The 24,068-nt window shown below is 38.1% G+C and overlaps 1 long non-coding RNA gene across 1 annotated transcript in view; it reads right to left on the bottom strand.

The window, feature by feature from the left end:
• Nucleotides 1–23,433, bottom strand: part of LOC111543512 — a 31,624-nt gene extending 8,191 nt beyond the window's left edge. Inside the window, exons 1-2 of the long non-coding RNA XR_002731898.1 lie at nt 22,929–23,433; nt 21,664–21,755 (exon numbers count right to left, since the gene is read on the bottom strand). This is a non-coding gene — a long non-coding RNA (uncharacterized LOC111543512). The remainder of the gene's footprint in view (nt 1–21,663; nt 21,756–22,928) is intronic.
• Nucleotides 23,434–24,068: the final 635 nt, after the last annotated feature.

Genomic DNA, 24,068 nt, shown 5'->3' with positions numbered 1-24,068 from the left:
CTCTTTTCCTGTCTCAGACAGACTCTTCTTTTGTTTTCTTTATTAGCTTTTATATGATCAGCATGGTCCCCAGATGTGGGTGTTCACTAAAGTTCCATCTTCAACCTTTTTCTCTTTTTTTTTTTGAGATGGAGTTTTGCTCTTGTTGCCCAGGCTGGAGTGCAATGGTGTGATGTCGGCTCACTGCAACTTCTGCCTCTTGGGTTCAAGCAATTCTCCTACCTCAGCCTCCCAGGAGCTGAAATGACAGGTATGCACAACCACGTCAGGCTAATTTTTTTGTATTTTTAGTAGAGACAGGATTTTTCCATGTTGGTCAGGCTGGTCTTGAACTCCTGACCTCAGGTAATCCGCCCACCTCAGCCTCCCAAAGTGCTGGGGTTACAGGTGTGAGCCTCCGTACCCAGCCAGTGTTTTTTTTCTTCTAACTCTGTAGTCTCTCTCACTGGGCAACCTCATCCAGTTCCACGGCTTCAAAAGTCACCTATTGGATGTTGATTTTAGCATCTATGACTCCAGTTTTGGTTCTGTTCTTAGGTGTCATACACTAGTTTTTGAGTCTCTATTCCTTGTACTTCCATCACCTTAAACTCAGCATTTTCAGAAGCGAACATTAATTTACCCCGGTTGGTTCTTTGTGCCCTATGACATGTCACCATCATTCTTCCAGTCAACCAAGGCAGAAGAAAATGGAATAATTATCACTATTTATTCTCATCTCATATCCAGTTGGACCTCCAGAGGTGCAGCCTCCACTCTTTCATCCCCACTGCCACTGTCTAGTTTAGACCTCCATTCTCTCTCCTCTATTATAATAGAATTCCAATTTCTTATTTACTATATCTAAATCACCTTACTGAAAACACTTTTTAATACTCTAAAAATTATTTCTGCCATCGCATGTTATAAATTCAAAATACTCAATGTTCAAGGCTTTCTAAGCTCATTTCCATGTGTCCATTTTAGGCACTCTGGTTGGACCTTACCACGTACCCTTCACATCTTTACTCATGTTAATCCTTCCATTTCAACAGTGTTATTTTCTTCACCTGTCAATGCCCTACTCTACCTTTAACATCAACCTGGGGTAGACAACAGTGTTGTTCACTGTTTTCTCTGGTGCTCTTCCTTCTATTTTATATTTTATTTTTATATTTTTGTGTTAGGATAATCTTTCCACCATGGTGCTCCTCCTTCTAAACACATGGTGGATTGCATACTTCTTCTCTTGTTGTATCCAGCAGAGTTATGTGGCTTGCTTTGGTGAATAAATATAAGTACAATTGACACACGTCACTTCTGGGCAGAAGCTTTAAGATCTTTCATGAAACTGGCTATTTTTTCATTTTTCTCTGCTAGAAAGTCAGCAATACTCGAGAGAATAGTTTCTCTGACAATCTAGAGTAAAGATGATATGGACCAGAGCCCCCACCCAAACCATCTTGGACATGAAGCATGAGCAAGAAATTAACGTTGGTTGTGTTTGTGTAATAAAAAGTCTAGTTGGGCACAGTGGCTCATGCCTGTAACGCCAACATTTTGGGAGGCTGAGGTGAGCAGATTGCTTTAAACCAAGAGTCCGAGACCAGCCTGGGCAATATGGCAAAACTCTGTCTCTGCAAAAAATACAAAAATTAGCCACACGTGCTGGCATGCGCCTGTGGTCCCAGGTACTTGGGAGGCTGAGGCAGGAGGATCACTTCAGCCCAGGAGGTTGAGGCTGCAGTGAACCATGATCATGCCACTGCACTCTGGCCTGGGAGACAGAGGGAGACCCTGTCTCAAAATAAAATGAAATAAAATTAAAATTAAATAAATTAATAAAGATTAAAAAGTCTGATTCTAAGTTTTGATGTTCGATTGTGGATATTTTTAAAACCATGCCCTTCCTTCTTCCCTTCTGCCACACATCTGACCAAATTGATTAAAAAATCTTGGTGCTCCCTTCTTTGATAGCAGTGCATGGTTGAGACCCTGCAAACACCTTTCTGCATGAAGAAACACTCACCCTGGCCCCACCCCAACCGCCTTAGGCCAGTCTCGTTTTCTTGCTCTCTCTAAACCATTTTCAGACCAGCGTGGGAGGCCTACCATATTCTCCCTAGAAAGTCTCACTATGCAATAAACCTTCTCATCACTTCTTGGAATGTGTGTGGTGTCGTCAATCTTGATACTGGAATCAAAGTCTGGGTGGGGGTCTGTCTTACTTCTGAAAAATAGCCCCAATAATTTGTAATTTGGAAATGTCTGTAACTTTTGGATCTGTAATGGCTGGGGTACTGCAAAAGTTTGATATCTTAATCTGTGTATTTATTACATTGGGGTTGTTCAATTTGTGAAAATTAATTGATCTTTACACCTAGGATTTATGCATTTTTATGCATAAAGAAGTGCCCTTCTTACTTCTGGTTTTGCTTTCCATGGTTTCAGTTACCCACAGTGCAGTACAAAATAAAATTCTGAGACACAGAACAAACAAGGGATCAGGTTCACATAACTTTTATTACAGTATATTGTTATAATTGTTGTATTTTATGATTAGTTATAGTTGTTAATCTCTTACTGCGCCTAATTTACAAATGAGTCTTTATCACAGGTATGTGTGCATGAAGAAACATAGTCTATATAGGGTTTGGTACTATCTATGGTTTCAGGGGTCTTGGAATATATCCCCTATGGATAAGGAGGGTCTAATGTATGCTATACTCACTAAAAAGATTAATTTTCAAACTTTATTGGTACTATTCTTACATACTCTCAACTTTGTCTTCTTTATCACTATCTGAACGTATTTATTGAAATGGGGATAGTGTGTGAGTACATATGTACATAATGGAATGGAGTTAGTAATAGAAGAACAAAACAGACTTTTTTTTAACTTTTATTTTAGGTTCGGGGGTACATGTGAAGGTTTATTACATAGGTAAACTCGTGTCACAGGGGTTTGTTGTACAGATTATTTCATGACCCAGGTATTAAACCCAGTTTGCAATAGTTATCTTTTCTGCTCCTCTCCCTCCTCCCACCCTCCACCCTCAAGTAGACACCGGTGTCTGTTGTTTCCTTCTTTGTGTTCATAAGTTCTCATCATTTAGCTCCCACTTATAAGTGAGAACATGTGGCATTTGGTTTTCTGTTCCCAGGTTAGTTTGCTTAGGAAAAGAGCCTCCAGCTCCATCTATGTTCCCATGAAAGATATGATCTCATTCTTTGTTATGGCTGTATAGTATTCCATGGTGTATATATACCACATTGCCTTTAACCAGTCTGTCACTGATGGGCATTTAGGTTGATTCCAAGTCTTCGCTATTGTGAATAGTGCTGCAATGAACATTTGTTGCATTTGTCCTTATGGTAGAATGATTTATATTCCTGTGAGTATACACCCAATAATGGGATTGCTGGATCAAACGGTAGTTCTGTCTTCAGCTCTTTGAGGAATCACCGCACTGCTTTCCACAATGGTTGAACTAATTTACATTACCACCAACAGTGTATAAGTGTTCCCTTTTCTCCACAACCTCTCTAGCATCTGTCATCTTCTTTTGACTTTTTAATAACAGCCATTCTGACTAGTGTGACATGGTGTCTCATTGTGGTTGTAATTTGCATTACTCTAATGATCAGTGATATTGTACTTTTCTTCATATGCTTGTTGGCTCCATGTATGTCTTCTTTTGAAAAGCAGACACTCTTTAAAAAGCTAATCATGAAGCAAGACAAAATTATGTAAATGCTAAATAGAAACACAAATAGTATATCTTTGTAATCACAGAAGGAAAATATCAGGTAAAGCTTCAGAGGAAAGGTGACATCTTTTATATTGTATAAAAATATAAATATAGTCAGACTAGGTGAAATTACACTGTGCTCATATAAACACTGCCCCAATTTCTATTACCATTACCATTAGTAAGTTTTGCCTATCTTTGGACTTCATATAAATGAAACCTTATAGTATGTATTCTTTTGTGTGTGACCTTTCTCAAGCAGCATTACATTTATGGTGATTCATCCATTTTGCTGCATGTATCTGCAGTACACTTCTTTTCATTGCTCCATTGTATACCATTGTCTGAATATACAATAATTCATTTCTCCATTTTCCTGTTGATGAACAATGGGTTGTTTCCAGTTTGGGGATAGTATGAATAATGCTGCTATGAATATTTTTTTAAAAAAACATACTAATGCATTTCTATTAGTTACATACCTAGAATTGAAATCATTTGGCATAGCATGTATGTATGTTCTAGTTGAGGAGATACTGTCAAACTGTTCTCTAAAGCAAGGGTACCAACTTACAATCTCACCAGAAGTGTAAGTTACTCTACATCCTTGCCATGCCTTGTTATGGTCAGTCCTTTTAATATTAGTCATTCTGATGAGGATACAGTGAAATCACATTTGTATTTCCCTGATAAGTTTTAATATATATTAGCTACTGGATATCTTCTTTTATAACTTCCCTGCTAAGTCTTTTGCACATTTTCTACTGAAATGTCTTTTTCTTATTGACATATAGAAGTTCCTTAAATATTCTGGCTATGAGTCCTTTGTGAGTTCTATGCATTGCAAATATATCCTCCCATTTTGTGACTTGCTTTCTAAATCACTTATTGATGTCTTGAATGACAGAAGTTTTTAATTTTACTGAAGTTCAGTATGTCAATCTTTATTGTATTTTTTGTATCCTGTTTAAAAAATCTTTTTCAACTCAAAAGTTACCAAGATAATTTCCTATGTTCTGTTCTATAAGTTTTATTGCTTTTCATTTCACATTTAGTTCTATAATCCATCTAGAATTACTTTTTCAGTATGGTGTGAGGTAGGGATCAAGGTTCAGTTTTTACATATATATCTAATGTATATGTGCATTGAAACTCAATGTAATTTGATCCATTAAATAAATAAATTCAATTCCCAAATCTGAAATTTCCTGAGGTTATATTATTTTCTGGGTTCCCAAACCACTAACTGTAAGGTGGAATCCACCACTAAAAACCCCTCATGGTTTCCTGAAATAACTTTACCGGTAGAGGTGGGAAGAGACCATTATGCATCCTTATTGCTACTGCTAAAGACTCTCAGATTGAAATCTCCTCCCTGACCAGAAATTTCAAAATTCTGAGGAAATAATTTTTGTCCACCAAAATAAGGAATGTCTGTCTTTGGTCTTTTCAGCCCACCACTATACATATATTAAATTATATAAATTAAGTTTTGCTTAAATTAAATTTTATTCCATGTTATTTTGTGGACTATTTTTTAAACATGTTTGAGTTTATGAGTTCCAGTACTCTACATAGAGCAAGTGTTCAGCAAATAGTGGATCACAGCCCACCAGCTATGGGAAAATGTTCTACCTCCTCACGTGCTAACTCACAAAAAGCAGCTAGATGTAGCTAGAAGAGCTAAGGGCCTGACTTTGGATAAAACTTCCCAAGTTCTGGCTCCACTTCTGTTTCCTATGAGTGATGTGACCACAGGCAAATCCCTTACTATTCGAAGCTTCAGTCGCATTCTTCTGCTCACATAGGATAACAATACCCTAGTATTATCATAGGCTTTTTATTAGTATTATCATAGGGTTCTTGTTTAGAGTGCTGCATTTAAAGTAATTGTCTCACTGCCTTTCACAAACAGCACCTAACACTGTCATCAATTGTTATTTTCTACTACTAATGCAGCAGCACAACTAAATAACCCTTTTCTAAGGATCTTCTATAAAAAGAATCTTTAAAAAAAAACTTACGCAAAAGGGTTAAAATGTTGGTTTTTATCTGGTTTTTCTTGATACTCACATACTCAAATGACCCACCACGAGTTCTCAAGATTCTTTCTCACAGCCCGAAGGCACACTTCATTTTTTGTTTGTTTTTAATTAGAGTTTTTTTAAATTTTTGTGGGTACACAGTGGATATATATATTTATGGGTGATATGAGATATTTTGATACAGGCATGCAATTCTTAATAATCACATCAAAATAAATGGGGTATCCATCACCTTTTATCTAGCCTTTGTGTTTCAAAAGAGCTGATTATATTATTTTAGTTATTTAAAAATATACAATTAAATCATTTTTACTATAGTGACCCTGTTGTGCTAGCAAATAGGTCATATTCATGTTTTCTAACTCTATATTGTACCCATTAGCCTTCCTCAATTACCCCCAATCCCCCCACTACCATTTGCAATTGAACTTCCAATGAGTTCAATTGTTTTGATTTTTAGATCCCACAAGTAAGTGAGAATATGTGAAGTTTGACTTTCTGTGCCTGACTTATTTCACTTAACACAATGACTTACATTTCCAACCATGTTGTTGAAAATGACAGGATCTCATTCTTTTTTATGGCTGCATAGTATTCCATTGTATATATGCACCATATTTTCTTTATTCATTGGTGGACACTTAGGTTGCTTCCAAATCTTGGCTATTGTAAACAGTGCTGCAAAAAACAGGGGAGTACAGATATCTCTTTGATATATTGATTTCCTTTCTTTTGGTTATATACTTAGGAGTGTGATTGCTGGATCATATTGTAGCTCAATTTTTAGCTTTTGAGGAACTTCCAGCTGTTCTTCGTAGTGGCTGTACTAATTTACATTCCTACCAACAGTGTACAAGTGTTCCCTTTATTCCAAATCCTTGCCAGCATTTGTTATTGCCCATCTTTGGATAGGAGCCCTTTTAATTGGTGTGCAATGATAGCTCAGTGAAATTTTGATTTTCATTTGTCTGATGATCAGTGATGTTGAGCACCTTTTCCTATATCTGTTTTCCATTTGTACATCTTCTCTTGAGAAGTGTCTATTAAGATTTTTTGACCATTTTAAAATCAGATTATTGTATTTTTTCCCATAGAGTTGTTTGAGCTCCTCATACATTCTGGTTATTAATTTCTTGTCTGATAGGTGGTTTACAGATTTTTTCTCCCATTCTGTGGGTTGTCTCCTCACTTTACTGATTATTTCCCTTGCTGTGCAGAAGCTTTTCAACTTGATGTGATCCCATTTGCTTTGGTTGCCTATGCTTGTAGGATATTACTCAAGAAATCTTTGCCCACTCTTATGTCCTGGAGACTCCCCCCAGTGTTTTCATTTAGTAGTTTTATACTTTGAGGTCTTAGATTTAAGTCTTCAATCCATCTTGATTTGATTTTTATATACGGCACAGGATATGGGGTCTAGCTTCATTCTTCTGCATATGAATATCCAGTTTTCCCAGCATCATTTCCTGAGTGTATGCTCTTGGCACCTTTGTCATATATGAGTTCATTGCAGATATATAGGTTAATTTCTGGGCTCTTTATTCTGTTCCACTGATTTATGTGTCTGTTTTTATGCCAGTACCATGTTGCTTTGGTTACTATAGCTCTGTGGTATAATTTGAAGTCAGGTAATATGATTCCTCCAGGTTTGTTCTTTTTGCTTAGAATATGGTTGGCTATTCTGGGTCTTTCACGGTTCCATATAAATTTTATGATTTTTTTTTTACTTCTGTAAAGAATGTCAGTGGTATTTTGATAGGAATTGCGTTGAATCTATAGAGTGCTTTGGATAGTATGAACGTTTTAACAATATTGATTATTCCAATCCATGAACATAAAATTTCTTTTCAATTTTTGGTGTCCTCTTCAACTTCTTGCTTCAGTGTTTTATAGTTTTTATTATGGAGATCTTTCACCTCTTTGATTAATTACTAGATATTTTATTTTTATTTGTAGCTATTGTAAATGAAATTACTTTTTTGATTTCTTTTTCAGATTGTTTGCTGTTAGCTTATAAAAAAACTTATCAGTAGTTTACAAAAATGCTACTGATTCTTGTGTGTTGATTTTGTATCCTGCAATGTTACTGAATTTATCAGTTCTAATCATTTTTTTGATGGAGTCTCTAGGTTATTCCAAGTATAAGATTATATAATCTACAAATAAAGATAATTCGACTTATTTTTCAATTTGGATGCTTTTGATTTATTTTTCTTATCTAATCACTCTAGCAAGGACTTCCAGTACTGTGTTGAATAACAGTAGGAGAAAGTAGGCATCCTTGTGTTCTAGATCTTAAAGGAAAGGCCATCAGTTCTTTCCCATTCAGCATGATACTAGTTATGGGGCCTCATATATGGCTTTTATTATGTTGATGTATGTTCCTTCTATATCCAGTTTTGTTGAAGGTTTTCATAATAAAGAGATGTTGAATTTTATCACATGCTTTTTTAGCATACATTGAAATGATCATTGATCATATGGTTTTTGTCCTTCATTCTGGGATATGATATATCACATTGATTGATTTGTGTATGATGAAACATCCTTGCATCCAAGTGGGAAGAATTCCACTTGGTCATAATAAATGATCTTTTTCACGTGTTGTTAAATTCAGTTTGCTATAGTTTGTTAGTATTTTATTGAGGATTTTTGCATCAATATTCATCAGAGATATTAGCCTGCAATTTCCTTTTGTAATGTGTCTTTTTCTGCTTTTTGTATAAGGGTAATACTGGCCTCATAGAATAAGTTTGGCTTTTCAGAATAGTTTGAATAGGATTGGTATTAGTTCTTCTTTAAATGTTTGGTGGAATTCAGCAGTGAAGCCATTGCAGCGTAGGCTTTTGTTTGCTGGGAAAGTTTTGTTATGTCTTCAATCTTGTTTTTTGTTGTTGATCTGGTTGGGTTTTGGATTTCTTCATGATTCAGTCTTGGTAGGCTGTATGTATCCAAGAATTTATCCATTACTTCTAGATTTTCCAACTTATTGGCATGTAGTTGCACATAGTAGCCACTAATGATCTTGTGAATTCCTGCAGTATCAGTTGTAATGTCTCCTTTTTCCTTTCTGATTTTAATGATTTGGGTCTTCTCTCTTTTTTTCTTAGTTAGTCTGGCTATAGATTTGTCAATTTTGTGTATCTTTTCCAAAAACCAACTTTTGTTTCATTGATCTTTTGTATTGTATTCATTTCAATTTCATTTATCTAACCTCTTATCTTTATTACTTATTTTATTCTACTAATTTTGGATTTGGTTTGCTCTTGCCTTTCTAGTTCTTTGGGATGCATCATTAGGTTGTTTATTTGAAGTTTTTCTTCTTTTTTGATGTAGGCATTTATAGCTACAAAATTCCCTCTTAGTACTGCTTTTGCTCTATCCTACAGGTTTTAGTGTGTCATATTGCCATTATCATTTGTTTCAGGAAATTTTTTAATTTCCGTCTTAATTTCTTCATTGACCCCCAGATCATTCAGGAGGCTACTGTTTACTTTTTATGTGTTTGTGTAGTCTCCAAAATTCTTCTTGTTATTGATTTCTAGTTTTATTTCATTGTAGTCAGAGAAAATGCTTAATATTATTTCAATATTTTTAAATATTTTAAGACTTGTTTTGTGACCTAACATACAGTCTATCCTTGAGAATTATCCATATGCTGAGAAAAAGAATGTGTATGCTGTAGCCATTGGATGAAATGTTATGTAAACATCTATTAGGTCCATTTGGTCTGTAGCACAGATTAGGTGCAGATTAAGTTCAATGTTTCTTTGTTGGTTTTCTGTCTGCAAGATCTGTCCAATGCTGAAAGTGGGACGTTGAAGTTTCTAGTTATTATTGTATTGGAGTCTATCTCTTTCTTTAGCTCTAATAATATTTGCTTTATATATCTGGACACTTGATATTTAAAGTTGTTATATCCTCTTGCTGAATTGACCTCTTCATCATTTATCTTTTCTGTCTGTCTGTATAGTTTTTGTCTTGAAATCTGTTTTGTCTGATATATGTATAGCTACTCCTGTTGTTTTTTTGGTCTCCATTGGCATGGAGTATCTTTTTCCATCCCTTTATTTTCAGTCTGTGTGTGTCTTTTTAGGTGAAGTGTGTATCTTGTAGGCAACAGATCACTGGGTCTTTTTTTAAATCCATTCAGCCATTTCACATCTTTTGATTGGAGAGCTTAGTCCATTTATATTAATGTTACTATTGATAAGAAAGTACTTATTCCTGCCATTTCATTATCTGTTTTCTGGTTGTTTTGCAGTGTTCTCTTTCTTCTTTCTTTCTTTCCTGTCTTCCTTTTAGTGAAGGTGATTTTCTCTGCTGGTATGATTTAATTTCTGGCTTTTTGTGTGTGTGTGTTTGTTGTATTTTTTTGATTTGAGGTTACCACGAGGCTTGCAAATACTATCTTATAATCCAATATTTTAAGCTGATAAGAACATAACACTGTATGCATAAACAAAAAAATAAGCAAAATAAGAACTAATAAAAACTCTATACTTCAACTTCACCCCCTCACTTCTTAACTTTTTTTTGTTTCTATGTATTCTTATTGTACTATGACTTGAAAAGTCATTGTAGTTAATATTTTTGATTGGTTCACCTTTTAGACTTCCTACTTAAGAGTAGTTTACATACTTCAGTTTCAATGTTATAATATTCTGTGTATTTCTGAGTAGTTACTATTGCCAGTGAGTTTTGTACCTTCAGGCAATTACTTATCACTCATTAATGTTCTTTTCTTTTTGATTGGAGTATTCCCTTTAGCATTTCTCATAGGACAGGTCTGGTGTTGATTAAATCCCTCTGCTTTTATTTTTCTAGAAATGTCCTTATTTCTCCTTCATATTTGAAGGATATTTTCACTGTATATACTATTCTAGGGTAAAAGTTTTTTCTGTCAGCATTGTAAGTATGTCATGCTACTCTCTCCTGGCCTGCAAGGTTTCCACTGAAAAGTCTGCTGTCAAATATATTGGAGCTCCATTGTATGTTATTTGTTTATTTTCTCTTGCTGCTTTAAGGATCCTTTCTTTATCTTTGAGGTTTGGGAGCTTCATTATTAAATGTTTTGAGGTAGGCTTCTTTGGGTTAAATCTGCTTGGGTGAGGTTTTTCTTTAGGTTTCTCTAGGTCTTTCTCTAGGTTTAGGAAGTTCTCTGTTATTATCCTTTTAAATAAACTTTCTACCCCTATCTCTTTCTCCACTTCCTCTTTATGGCCAAAAACTCTTAAAATTGTGCTTTTGAGGTTATTTCCTGGATCTTGTAGGTGTGCTTCATTCTTTTTTATTCTTTTTTCTTTTGTCTCCTCTCACTGTATTTTTAAATAACCTGTCTTCAAGCTCACTAATTCTTTATTCTGCTTGATCCATTCTGTTATTAAGAGACTCTGATGCATTCTTCAGTGTTTCAATTGCATTTTCAGCTCAAGAATTTCTGCCTGATCCTTTTTAATCATTTCAATCTCTTTGTTGAATTTCTCTGATAGAATTCTGAATTTCTTCTCTGTTTTATCTTGAATTTCTTTGACTTTGCTCAACATACCTATTTTCAATTCTCTGTTGTTTCTCCAGGAATGGTCCCTGGCGCCTTAATTAGTTCATTTAGTGAGGTCATGTTTTCCTGGATGGTCGTAATGTTTGTTGATGTTCATCAGTATCTGGGCATTGAAGAGTTAGGTATTTATTGCAGTCTTCACAGTCTGGGCTTGTTTGTTCCCATCCTTCTTAAGAAGACTTTCCAGGTACTCAATAGGACTTGAATATTGTGATCTAAGCAGTTGTTTGCATTAGGGGGTAACTCAAGCCCAGTAATGCTGTGGTTCTTGCAGACTCACAGATGTACTGCCTTGATGTCTTTGATAATTCAGAAAAATTCTCTGAATTACCAGATAGAGACACTTGTAGTCTTCCCTTTCTCCCTTTACCACCCCTCCCCCAAAAAAGGAGTCTCTTTCTGTGTACTGAGCCATCTGGAGCTGGGAGTGGGATGACACAAGCATCCCTGTGGTCACTGGGACTGCGCTGAGCCTCACCCAAGGCCTGCTGTCACCACTACCTGGCTACCACCTATGTTCACTCAAGGCCCTAGTGCTCGGCAATCAGCAGGTGGGGAAGTCAGTCAGGCTCGTTCCTTCAGGCCCTGAGCAGGCCCAGAGATTCTGTCCAGGAGCTAGGGTCTGGAGTCAAAAACCTTAGAATTCTACCTGATGCTCTATTGTGTTGCAGTTGAGCTAGCCTTCAAACCACAAGTCACAGTCCTTCCCACTCTTCCCTCCCCTTTTCCACAGGTAGAGGAGGCTTACCCCATGGCCACCACCACCACAGTTCCATGGGGAGTACTGCCAAGCTACCATCAATGTTCACTGAAGGTCCAAGGGCTCTTTAGTCAGCTTGTGGTGAATGTTGCCTGGCCTGGGACTCATCCTTCAGGGCAGTGGGCTACCCTCTGGCCCAGCACAGGTCCAAAAATGTCATCCAAGAGCCAAGGCCTGGAATGAGGGACTCCAAGAGCCCACTTGGTGCTCTACTATACTGTGATCAAGCTGGTACCTAAGGTGCGAGACGAAGTCTCATTTACTTTTTCCTCTGCTTTTCTCAAGCAGAAGGATTCTCTCCCCATAGCTACTGGAGTTGCGAATGTGCTGGGTAACCAGAACATCTCATGGTCTCACGCAAGGCCCATTCAGGGCCCAAGACCTCTTTAGTTATAAGATGATGGATGCTGCAAGGACTGGGTCCTTCCCTTCAAGGCAGTGAGTTCCCTTCTGGCCCAGGGTATGTCTAGAAATGTCATCCAGGAGCTAGGGCCTGGAAATGGGGCCTCACGACTCTGACCAGTGCCCTATCCTACTGTGGCTGAGCTGTATCCAAGGTGCAAGACAAAAGTCCTCTATGCCTTTCCCTCTCTTCTCTTCAAGTGGAAAGAAGAGGTCTCTTTTGGAGCTGAGAGCTGTTTCACCTGGGGTTGGGGGAGTAGCAGTATGAGCACTTCCTTAGCTTCCCCAGATGGTGTCTCAGTAAGTCATGTGCCCCCAAATCCACTGGCTCTGAGCCAGCTCAGCACTAGAACTTGCAGTACTTGTAGCCTAGACTGTCTTTCAAACTTATTTAGGGTCCCAAAGCACTTCAGCCCATGGTGGCAAGGCTTGCTAGAACTCCAGTTCCAACCACTGGGGTAGATTATTCCTCTCTGGCTAGGGCTTGTTTAAATACTCCCTCCATGGTCAGGTATCAGCTGAGTTCAGATTGGTTTTGCTTTCCACTGTGACAGGGCACCACTGAGCTCAATGCATAGTCTCATGATCACTGCAGTCTCTTTCTTTCAAGCACACAGGTTTCTCTACGCCATGCAGCCACTGTAGAGGGATGGGGTAGGGGTGGTGTCAACAATTCAATAGGGTCTTTCCCACTCTCTTCAGTGCCTCTTTCAAAGTTATGAAGTTAAAACTAAATACTGTGAGTAATCACCTGATTTTTGGTAAGTCTTACAAAGGAGCTTTTTATAGTTGTTGAATTTGGTATTCCTGGGAGGAGGGAGGGCAGGGAGATGATTGGTGGAGCCTTCTATTCCACCTTCTTGCTCTGCCCCTTTGTCCCCAAAAGCACACTTTGAAAAATGAATAACATCTTTAATGTTAAGGTTTTTCCAGAGATGGACAGAGTTAAATAAATAGGTAATAAACATGCCAGCTATGAAATTGAAGAGAAATGTGTTCCGTGGTTACATTCTTGGATTATCATAGTGAGATTGCTTTGGGGTGTCACTTCCAAGATGAATTTTTCATTTGACTCTATATACTATATATCTCCTTGGGCAAAAAACCTCTCTGATTTAATAGGCCTTTAATGATATAGTAGAAAAAAAGAAGAATTATAGTTCATTAAAAATAAGTCAATATTAAGATTATAAAATCTTTTCAACTTTAATTGATATATTAAGAGGAGCCAAAGGCCATATTTCTAAAGACTCGGCTTTATACAGACACAAGATGAATATAGCTGTCATAAGAACTAAAGATAACACCTTTTACATTTTATTCTACATAAATTCTAGGGATTACTGTGAACTTATTTAGCTAAGGTAGGCAGAAAGGCTTTTCTCAGAGAGTGAAAAAGACTGACCACTTCAAATGAGAGAACTTACTTTTATTTTTTTTCTGAGTAGTCACTTTTGAAAGATTTTATAGCTTACTTGATTTGATCCCCACCTCCCCACCAAAATATATCAGGATTACCAACATCTACTTGATGATCAGTTTCAAAGATAGGGCCAAGAATATCTGAGCTGTGGAGACCTTAATGGGTATGCAAATCTCTCTTCCTTCAAAAACGTGTCTTGATATATAAAGTAAGGATAACAGTAACTATTCATTCAACTTTTCCAGAGCCCCATCAAAGAGGGGATTTCCTGAAACCGTGGTTAAAGTTATTCTTGGCTAATGGGCTTGAAAGGGGTGAGATTCCTTGGCCCTACTTGGCTTGTGGGACAAGAATTTAAATATTGTTTAGAGGCTTCATAGAACGCTTCCTCAATGATGTTTAAATTAGAGGCATTTAATCTTGTTCCAAACTGAAAACTGGACGTATATGAGCAAAGGTAGTAATTAACCTGGGTAATAGTGCATTTATTAACAGCTCCCCTCCTCCATTTGCACCCCATCTCCCAAGAAAGAAAGCAATCACAACACAAGAAGCCGTCAGAGTAAAATAGAATACCAAGATGGCTTTCTCTGATTGTGGGCAATGAAATGTCTACGATAAATCTCGATAGGAAAAAATCTAAGGCTCTAAACCACTCACTGAGTTTAGCAGTGACAGGTCTGGAAGTTGGCATCTGAAAGCTGAGATCCAGTGAGAGCAGGCTATCTGCACCAACACCCTTCACCTCACACTCGCAGGCTGGCCCTAACCCCTTCTCTCAATGTATAAAATTATCACAAGTAAAATAGAAGTCTAACTGCCTAAAAGCTATTTAGTGAGAGAGAGCTTTATTGTTAGTTTTTAAATTGATGTTTCAACTACTTGGCTACTGTGGTGAAAAAGTCCTATATAGTTTTTTATGCACCTCTATACCACAAAACGATTATTTTCATGCACTAAGTTACTTAAAACTTCTTTAATTAATTTTATTTTGTTAAAGTATCTTCTAATCTCTTAAGGATTAACATTCACAAACCAAATAATTCTACTATCCTGCAAAACAGTGGCTAATGGGTAGCCCTAGAATTATATTTGCCTTCAAAACTAGAAAGAAAATATGGATAACCTTTTTCACTCAAGACTTGTGAAGCATTAATACTGAATACTGGAGCATTACAAGTAACATACTATTAAATTTCAGGCAAGCCACTTAACCTCTCTGCCCCTTTCTCCATCTGGAAATTCAGGAGATAAGTAGCCCACATCAACAATACTGCTTCAAAGACAAACTGGTACAAGATTGGAAAGCACTTTACAAATATTAAGTGCTCTGTAATTACTTCTTGTTGTGACAAACTCTATTTTCAGTCCTGTCCAGGAAACAACAAAGAAATGCCCCCTGACTTCTAATCTAAATTGAACAGTACAATCTGGACAAAAATACAGCAGGAAAGGAAATTAGTCTTAAGTAGATCTTTGGCTACTGTGAAAATTGCACTTCTAGGGAGAAATTTGGAGAAGAAATTTTGATGTATTGAAAGGGGTTGTGAAATCACAATAATGCTACACCGGTAACTGATTCTTTTCTTTCTTTTTATATAGCCCAACACATATCTCCTAAAATATTCTAACTCGAAATGGATACTACAGCTATGGTAGATATTTTAATAAATGTAAGGCATTGCTACAAGAACAGAGGAAGAATTATCCTCTGTTTCTATCCTGAAGTTTCACAAATTTGAACCTTGAAGTTGAGTTCGCAAATAAAATTTTCTTGCTTATGAAGATTGTTAAACTGACAAGTTATTTAACCAACAAGGTAGCCTTGATAAAACAATATATTCTCAACTGTTTAATTGACCAATTAATCAACTAATGTTTATTGACCACCTACCACTATGTGTAAGCTCTTATGTGCAATACAGTTTTTAAAAAGAAAAAAAAAAGAAAAAAGTGAAAGATAATAGCTCTTGCTCTTAAGAGTTCTGAATCTAATTGGACAGATAAGACCTATACATGAGACGAGATACGTGGCACTACCAGGCTGTCATTGATATGGGCCAAATGGCTAGTTCAGACTGTAAGTGGGAGACCAAGGGGACAAACAGCTCTGGGCTAGGGTGGTCAGGGAAGGCTGAACTAGCAGGATAAACACAGGATCTTGGTGGACTGGAGCAAGCAGTGTGGCAGAGTGGGGAATGGAATGGTAAATAGGTGATTAAGAGTAGGAGAAATGTTTGTGAGAAGAGAAGAACGAATTTGAAGATGGCTGGGTGAAGCAATGAAAATCAAAGTATAAACAAACTGTACCCTTCCTCTCTCTCTGTCTCTCTCACACACACACACACACATACACACACATACGCATACACTGTGCGTGTGTGTGTGGGAGAGAAAATGTTCAGAGGTAAACGTGCCACAAGTTTAACCTTTAAATATTAAACGAATTTATGTTTTCGCTGTTTTTCCTCCCTCATCTGCTCCTTCCTCCTTCCCTCTCTCCCTCCTTTCTTTCTTCCCTTTCTTCCTCCCGCCCTCCCTTTTCTACCCCCTTTGTCTCTCTCTCTCTCTTTTCCTTCCTTCTTTCCTTTAGCCCTGGTCTGCTTAGGAATTGGAATACTTGTCCCTTTCAATAGTCCTTGGATGCAAAAACTCAGAAATTCTTGTGACTGCTTCTGAAAAATTCCAGGGCTTCTAGGTCTCCAGATTCCAGAATCCGATAAAAAAGGAGCTCAAGAAGGCACTTAGGTTAGCTCCCCTGAAACAAGTTTGACATCGGACCCCTGCAACAACTTAACAGCTTTCTGGGCCAATCCCAACATAGCTTTGATGCTATTAGAAGAAAACAACTCTGGGAAATCTTCAACTTACTCTGTTCAGAAATGAGATCTAAATCTCTCAGATCATGATTGATTTTTTGCCATTTGTTAAATGTGTTATTAAATGTGTTATTACACATCAGTGAAGTATTTTGGTAAAATGCTGACAGCCTCATGTTGAAGACCTAATTTCAAATTCAAGAGCAGGCTGCAGGTCAGCAGAAACTAGCTGCGTACATTGCAGTGTCTTCCCCAATGCTATCCGAGGGACATCAAGGGAGAACAGGAGAGGAGAGAAAAGGGAAGGAAGGAAGAGAATGCCTTTCATTAAGGACTCGCATAGGAAACTACCCAAAATGTAAGTTGAGGTGCCAAAGAGTTCGTGTTGACTCCTTTAGATTCCTGATATGTTATATTCACAAATAGCAGCCGTGTCAACTTACTGGGTATTGAAGTAAGGGGAACGGTGGGAAACAGACACACACATGCACACCAGTTACCACCAACATACATTATGCATGCAGAAGGTTCTAATTTAGAAAATGAAGGAACTAACATTCATTTCTAGAATAACAGAAAACTATAATTCACTGAACAATAGAGCAGTCATTTTGATAATCATTTTGTTGTAATAATTGTGTTCTTTAATGTAAGCATTTTCATAAAATATATCTTTTGCTTTTCAAACAAAGCATTTCAATCATCAAAGTAGGTCACTGTGGCTTTGAGGACAGTTTACAAATTGGCTAGACTCTGGAGAAAACTTTTGAAGAAAACTCTGTAATGTATAGAAGCCTTTAAAATTGAACTTTATTTGGATTTGTGGCATTTGGAAAAGTGGTCTATAACATAATTTGGAATTGGGCCCCATCATATCCATAATCTTTGGGGAAAACTAAGGACATTATTATAATTAACTTTTCTTTCAATGAATTTACTGGAATTAATGAGCAGTTTTTATTCTCTTAGAAAAATTCAACACACAGCTATACATTGAACTAAAATAGAAAAATCAAGATTGTTGCATTAGATCAAGCAGTAACTTTATTTTAAAAACCTAATAAAAAACAATTTGCTATGAAGTCTTTTCTTCAATATGTTTACTTGCCCTAGTATACTCACTTTCTTACTGCAAGAGATTGAGGTTGAGGTTCTTCATACATCTAGAGTTGTTCCTTTCTCTCAGTCTCCCCTCTCTCTCTCCCCCTCTCCAGCTCTGTCTCCCCTCCCTCTTTCTCTCTTGGCAATTCTCCTGAAATGCCTAAAGCAAAAGGGGGTTATTGATGTCTTCCAGGACTTTAACTGCAAGAACAGCTTTATCTCCTAGGCAGATAAATACTACACAAATGTTTGGTTTGCTGCGTATCACACAGTTAACAAGGTTCTTATAGATTCAAGGAAAATAGATTGTAAGACTTTGCCAGGAGGACTTAACATTCTGGAAAACAAATGAACAGATAATTCTGAAGAAACTGAAATTTTAAAAAATAACCGGTAGTTAGACATAATCCTACAAAAAGAGGTAGAGTGAGAGTTTTTTAAAAAGATGAGAATGAACGTAAAAGGCAACGAAGAGGTTGTTTTTAAATTCTTAATCAATAAGTACAACTATTCTTAGAAAATGGTCTGTGCATTGTAATTGCCCTTCTTTCTGATCTAGCAATCCAACCTTTTTATTCCAAATTGTTTAAACTATAGAAAAACCTGATGAAAATAGCGCTTTCATCAGACTTGCATGTTTCAGTTGAATGCTAAGTACATCTTTCAACTAAGCTTTAAACATGCAGTTCATCTGGAAGCTGGGCGGGTATCTCTTCCATGCTCTTTCCTTGCACTGCCACCAGGAAAAGAAATAATGAAGTGTCTTCATAGGCTCACTGTGTGCATGTGTCCAGACTGCTTTTACAGACTTACCAATGGGCTTTATTTGTGCGTAAGTTACAAGACTATGACATTTACGACTCTCCAGGCAAATGAGAGCAAAAGGAAGAGATTCTCAATCTTAAAGCTGTTTACCAGCTGCTGGAAAATGTCGGCTTTGGGCACCCACAATCCATACAAAATTCGAAGGTATTAGAGCTGTCCCTTCTTGTGTCAAACCATAAAACACAAAAGCTGCACAATAGCTGCTATATATTGTCAAACTAAATTAACACATGAGGAAGAAATTACTGTGCTTCTGTGAGAAATGGAGTCTTGAAAGGCCAGTTCTTTGCTCAGATCCCACGAGTTAAAGTGCTGAAAAGCAGACATTGTGGTTACGGTTCCCCGCCATGTGATGTTTGTTGAATTCTCACTGGATATCCTAAAACACTTAAGCCTAAAGGGTTTAGGATGTCTACAGAGGCCGAAATTTGGAGACAACAACTTTATCTTTGTGGGAGATGCAGGGTACAATACAAATGTTTGTTGAGTTCCTTCTCTCTTCCTTGACAAGGAGCTTATTAAACAGTTCTCAAGCAAATTTTAGGGGAAAGTAAATGATTTCATGGAGAAGAATTCTCATGGCTTAGCATGCTAAAGCTAGAGGCTTCGGTCAGGTGACACTCCAGGTTTATAGGGAATTGAAGGCAAGTTGGAACGTAGTTCATCAAATGTCAACAAGGTATGAGAAGTATACTTGGATGTGGGGCTTGAAGGAAGATGCCAAGAAATTGCAGACCTGGGAATGGTCACAAAGATAGATAAACATGCCAGGTGAATGTAGAAGGTGAGAGGAGAGATCACAGGGTACCTGGAAAGAGATTTTCTAATCCAAAGACTATCCTTCAGGTTGGAGAAATTTCTCTTACATTAAAGAGACTACTTGGGCCATAAGTGTTTAGGATGGATAGTCAGAATAATAGAATTTTCAAACTGCTAGGAATGTGACATATTTATAAACCATACATGTTCATAAACCATCTTACCTCTGCTTTTGTTTTTCCAGGGCCTTCCCATTGCGTTTCAAATGAAACCCATGGTTTGGCCTTCCTTATGCCCCCACCCCACGGCCCTGCAGCATGTGGCCTTTCAGGCTTTGCCTCAGCCTGCTCTCCCTGGGGCCCCTCCCCTGTCAGTCCTCAGGCTGACCTGTCTTGCCAGCCTCAGTGCCCTGGCCATCATGCAGCTTCAGCCTAATGTTCTTTCTTCACCTTTCATTGGATTCACCATCATTGTGTTTGTATTTAGTCTACTTCCACTACACCGTGAGTTCCATAAGGTCAAAAACCATGCCTCTCTCATTCTCCATTTTGCCATCAAGATGTATCATAATACCTGGCTTCTGGTAGTTGCTACACAAATACTTGTTCAACAGAAGAATACGAATGAGATCACTGGGGTCAAAACAGGTAGAGTAATTTCCTCAGACTCTCCCAAATCATTAATAGCAGAACTAGGCTAAGAACTCAAGTTTCCCAAGAAATACTCATTTCTAAGAGTGGTTAGAACATTCTCAGGTAAGAGTTCATTGACATTTCTGCAGTTAGCATTTATGCTTTTGGAGAGATTTAGGAGAAGCTTTTTTTTTTTTTTCAGGAGACTATTGAACCCAATTACTGTATGAGCATCAGGAGTGTAAACTGGGTTGTATATATTGTAGTCGTTTCTCCTTGGCTGTGTTCTACCTCTCAAATCCTCAGTAGGGTTTTCATCCTGTTTGCTCTTGTCCAGAGCTACCTCTTGAATCCTATGTGCACTGGTCCTCACTCTCTGGTTTTTCTTCTTTTCTTATCATTAGTACACGCTCTTCTCTGCCCTTTGGAATGTCCCATCTATGCACCAAGGTAATTACTTTGGGGTAGAATTGCAGCTTTTTAATTTCCAGTGCTTATATGTGGGAAGGGTGAGGGGAAGCAAGACAGAGGGAAGGGACAAGGTGGTTAAATAGCATTCTGTTGTCAGCCTAGGTATGAAGCCAGCCCTTTATTAGATGTTATCTTGGCTCTGCCTGTGTTAGAGAGAGATAATTTATTTACTTTTTTGTTAATATTTTAAAAGGAAATCTCGATACTGGTTTTGTAACTCCCCAGAGAATCTTCAGTAGCACAAAGGGTGTTACAAAATTCTAAAGTCTCAAGAAGCAAAACCACTTAAACTAATAGACATTCATATAATACTTTGTGGGGCCTGGGGAAGGATAATATCATGAAATCAAGCAATGATCAGCTTTTTAAAACTCCCAAAAGGACAATCATCACAGGCTGAGTAATTTGTTGTTGGTGTTAGTTTTGTTTTGTTTTCTTAGTTTCATCTTTCCTCCGTAATTATCCTGTTTGTGCTCATAGATGCTTTTGTGGGAATAATATTTACGAATAATAGCTACTTTTTACTGAATACCTACTGTGTGCCAGGCACTTTACATTGTCTCAAATCCTTATCATAACCTTAATAGGTAGATATGGTTATTCACATCTCAAATGAGAAAATTAACACCTAAAGAAGTTATGTAAGTTGCTCAAGATCACATAACAAGTAAGGACTGTCAGACCACCCAAGCCTGTACCTACCTTCAGTAGCTGTGCCCTAGGGTGGCTGGAGATCGATGTCTATTGGCCCAAATACACAATCTAAGGAAAAAGTCTTGTGTTTGTTATGCAAAGTCTGCTTCAAAATAATTCACTTGATCTTCTCATCTCTCTTCCAACAAATTTGCCACCTTGGGGTTCATTCTATGTAGAAATTCTAGACATGAAAGTACTTTGCAATATGTCATGTTATATGCAAGCAGAATTAAGTAAATTTGAACTTGAACCATTGGATCAAAGTCTAGTGTACTGGATATTATATCAAGGCCAGCAGACTAAATTTTTTAAATAGCAAACAGCCTTTTTACTTATTTTCTCAAGCTCTCCATATATCTATGATGCTCTTATTTGGTGTTACCTACCCAATTGTGAACTGCACTAAGACATGGGGTAGGCTGAGCCTGGTGGCTCATACCTGTAATTCCAGCATTTTGGGAGGCCAAGGTGGGAGGATCACTTGAGCCCAGGAGTTTGAGACCAGCCTGGGCAATATAATGGACCTTGTCTCTGCAAATAATAATTCAAAAAAAAAAATTATCTGGGAGTGGTGGCACATGCCTGTGGTCCTAGCTACTAGGGAGGCTGAGGCAGGAAGATCACTTGAATCTGGGAGGTTGAGGCTGCAGTGAGCTATGATTGCACCACTGCACTCCAGCCTGGGCGACACAGTGAGACTGTCTCAATAACAACAATGGCAACAACAACAAAAAGATATGAGGTACATATTTGATCTTTCAGAAAGCATCAGGCTCTTGGGGAGCCAAAACCATAGAACTTCTTTGTTTAATATAAACACAGACAGAAACTCAAATAAATGTGTCTAATTTACCTTCATGTTTCTATCGTTTCATTGCTGGCAGTGATAGCCAGAAACTGAGGACCCTGAAGTCACCTTTGATACAAATTCCCTCTCCCAGAGTCCTCTCTCCACCTCTGGCCCCCTCACAGTGAGCTTCAACATTCCTCACAACCAAAAAACACAACAAAGCTGGGCATGGTGGCTCACGCCTGTAATCCCAGCACTTTGGGAGGCCAAGGCATGTGGATCACTTGAGGTTAGGAGTTCGAGACCAGCCTAGCCAACATGGCAAAACCCCATCTCTAATAAAAATATAAAAATTAGCTGGGCATGGTGGTGCATGCCTGTAATCCCAGCTACTTAGGAGGGTGAGGCAGAAGAATCACTTGAACCACGGAGGTGGAGGTTGCAGTGAGCCGAGATCACACCACTGCACTCCAGCCTGGGCAACGAAACAAGAGTCTGTCACAAAAAAAAAAAAAAAATCCCATGCCTCTTGGAATTTAGGCAATGTATGATTAGGCAAGTATTAAAAGTTATTTTAAAGGCTAAGTAATAATATTTGGTGATACTTATGGTCAACTAAAAAAAGCAGAAAGCAAAATTTTCTCTCTGCTATTGTGTCAAAAGAGTATTTTAGAAATATTAAAGGCCTCCCCAGTGTTTCGTTTTCTGCCTTGCCCTTTGCCTTCATTTAAACACCAGATTAGACCTTCATCCCAGGAAGAACTCAGGATGGCAACAAGCACCAAAAAGGAGTCTTTTCAGATTTCTACGTTTTTTAAGTCTAGCTCCTTAGGAGAACTGAAAGGACTCAAACTAGAAAAAAATTGGAAAAGGAGAGTTGGAGAAGCAGAGAGGGCGGTGGCGTCATTAGCTACCCGAGAGATGGGTCTGCGCTTTACTCCACAGGCTGAGCTTGGGAAAGGAGGCAAGACCCTGAGAAGAAATAGCAGCACGAAAAGTATTGGGGAGGATGCAGAGTTCCCAGCCCCCGCGCACTGTGGGCGTTGAAAAATGATCTCCTCACACCCCAAAATAGCACAGAGGAGGCCCTGAAACCAGATGGGGCCACGTGGGTGGAAACAAGGGGGTTTTCTTCAGTGGCTGGCACTAAACAGCACCTAAGGAACAATCAGGATGAAGGTCTCAGCCGATGCCGCTGTGGCTAGATGACGGTGAGGATTTGATGCAACTCAGGGAAAAGTGGGGGAGGCTTGGCAAGAATGGAATTTGAAACAGAAATCAATGTATGGAGTTAGAGAAAAGTGCAGTAGATATTTTGCTTTTCTGCATTTAAGGACTAAATGTTATACTGCCTAACCTGTGATTAAAACAAGAGATGAGGAGTGACATTAAAAAATGAGGAAAATTTGTCTGGATTTCTGTGAACCTCCACTTCTTCGAAAGAAGAATAATTAAAATGTTTAGAACCCAGAATTAGTGTGCGCAGAAGAAATATTAGACTACTATCTAATATATTAAAGTAATTATTTGTTGAGGTCATTAGATTGTAAATTTTTCTTTCATTTTTATTTCCCATGTTTATGGAGATTTTTGTTGTTGTTCCTGTTGTTTTAAGAAATAAGATGAAGGTGGCCGGGCGCGGTGGCTCAAGCCTGTAATCCCAGCACTTTGGGAGGCCGAGACGGGCGGATCACGAGGTCAGGAGATCGAGACCATCCTGGCCAACACGGTGAAACTCCGTCTCTACTAAAAAAATACAAAAAAACTAGCCGGGCGAGGTGGCGGGCTCCTGTAGTCCCAGCTACTCGGGAGGCTGAGGCAGGAGAATGGCCTAAACCCGGGAGGCAGAGTTTGCAATGAGCTGATATCCGGCCACTGCACTCCAGCTTGGGCGACAGAGCGAGACTCCCTCTCAAAAAAAAAAAAAAAAAAAGAAATAAGATGAAGAGAAAGGACAGAGCAAAAAAGGAAGTAAAGAAAGAAGAAAGACAGTAAGAAAAAAGGACTTTTAAGTAGTATTGTGTAGTTAGAACATATTACCAGTGGTTTAAAAA

This window comes from Piliocolobus tephrosceles, chromosome 2 (assembly GCF_002776525.5).
Source record: "Piliocolobus tephrosceles isolate RC106 chromosome 2, ASM277652v3, whole genome shotgun sequence".
Classification (NCBI taxonomy): Eukaryota; Metazoa; Chordata; class Mammalia; order Primates; family Cercopithecidae; genus Piliocolobus; species Piliocolobus tephrosceles.
This window is presented reverse-complemented; position numbering and strand designations above follow the sequence as displayed.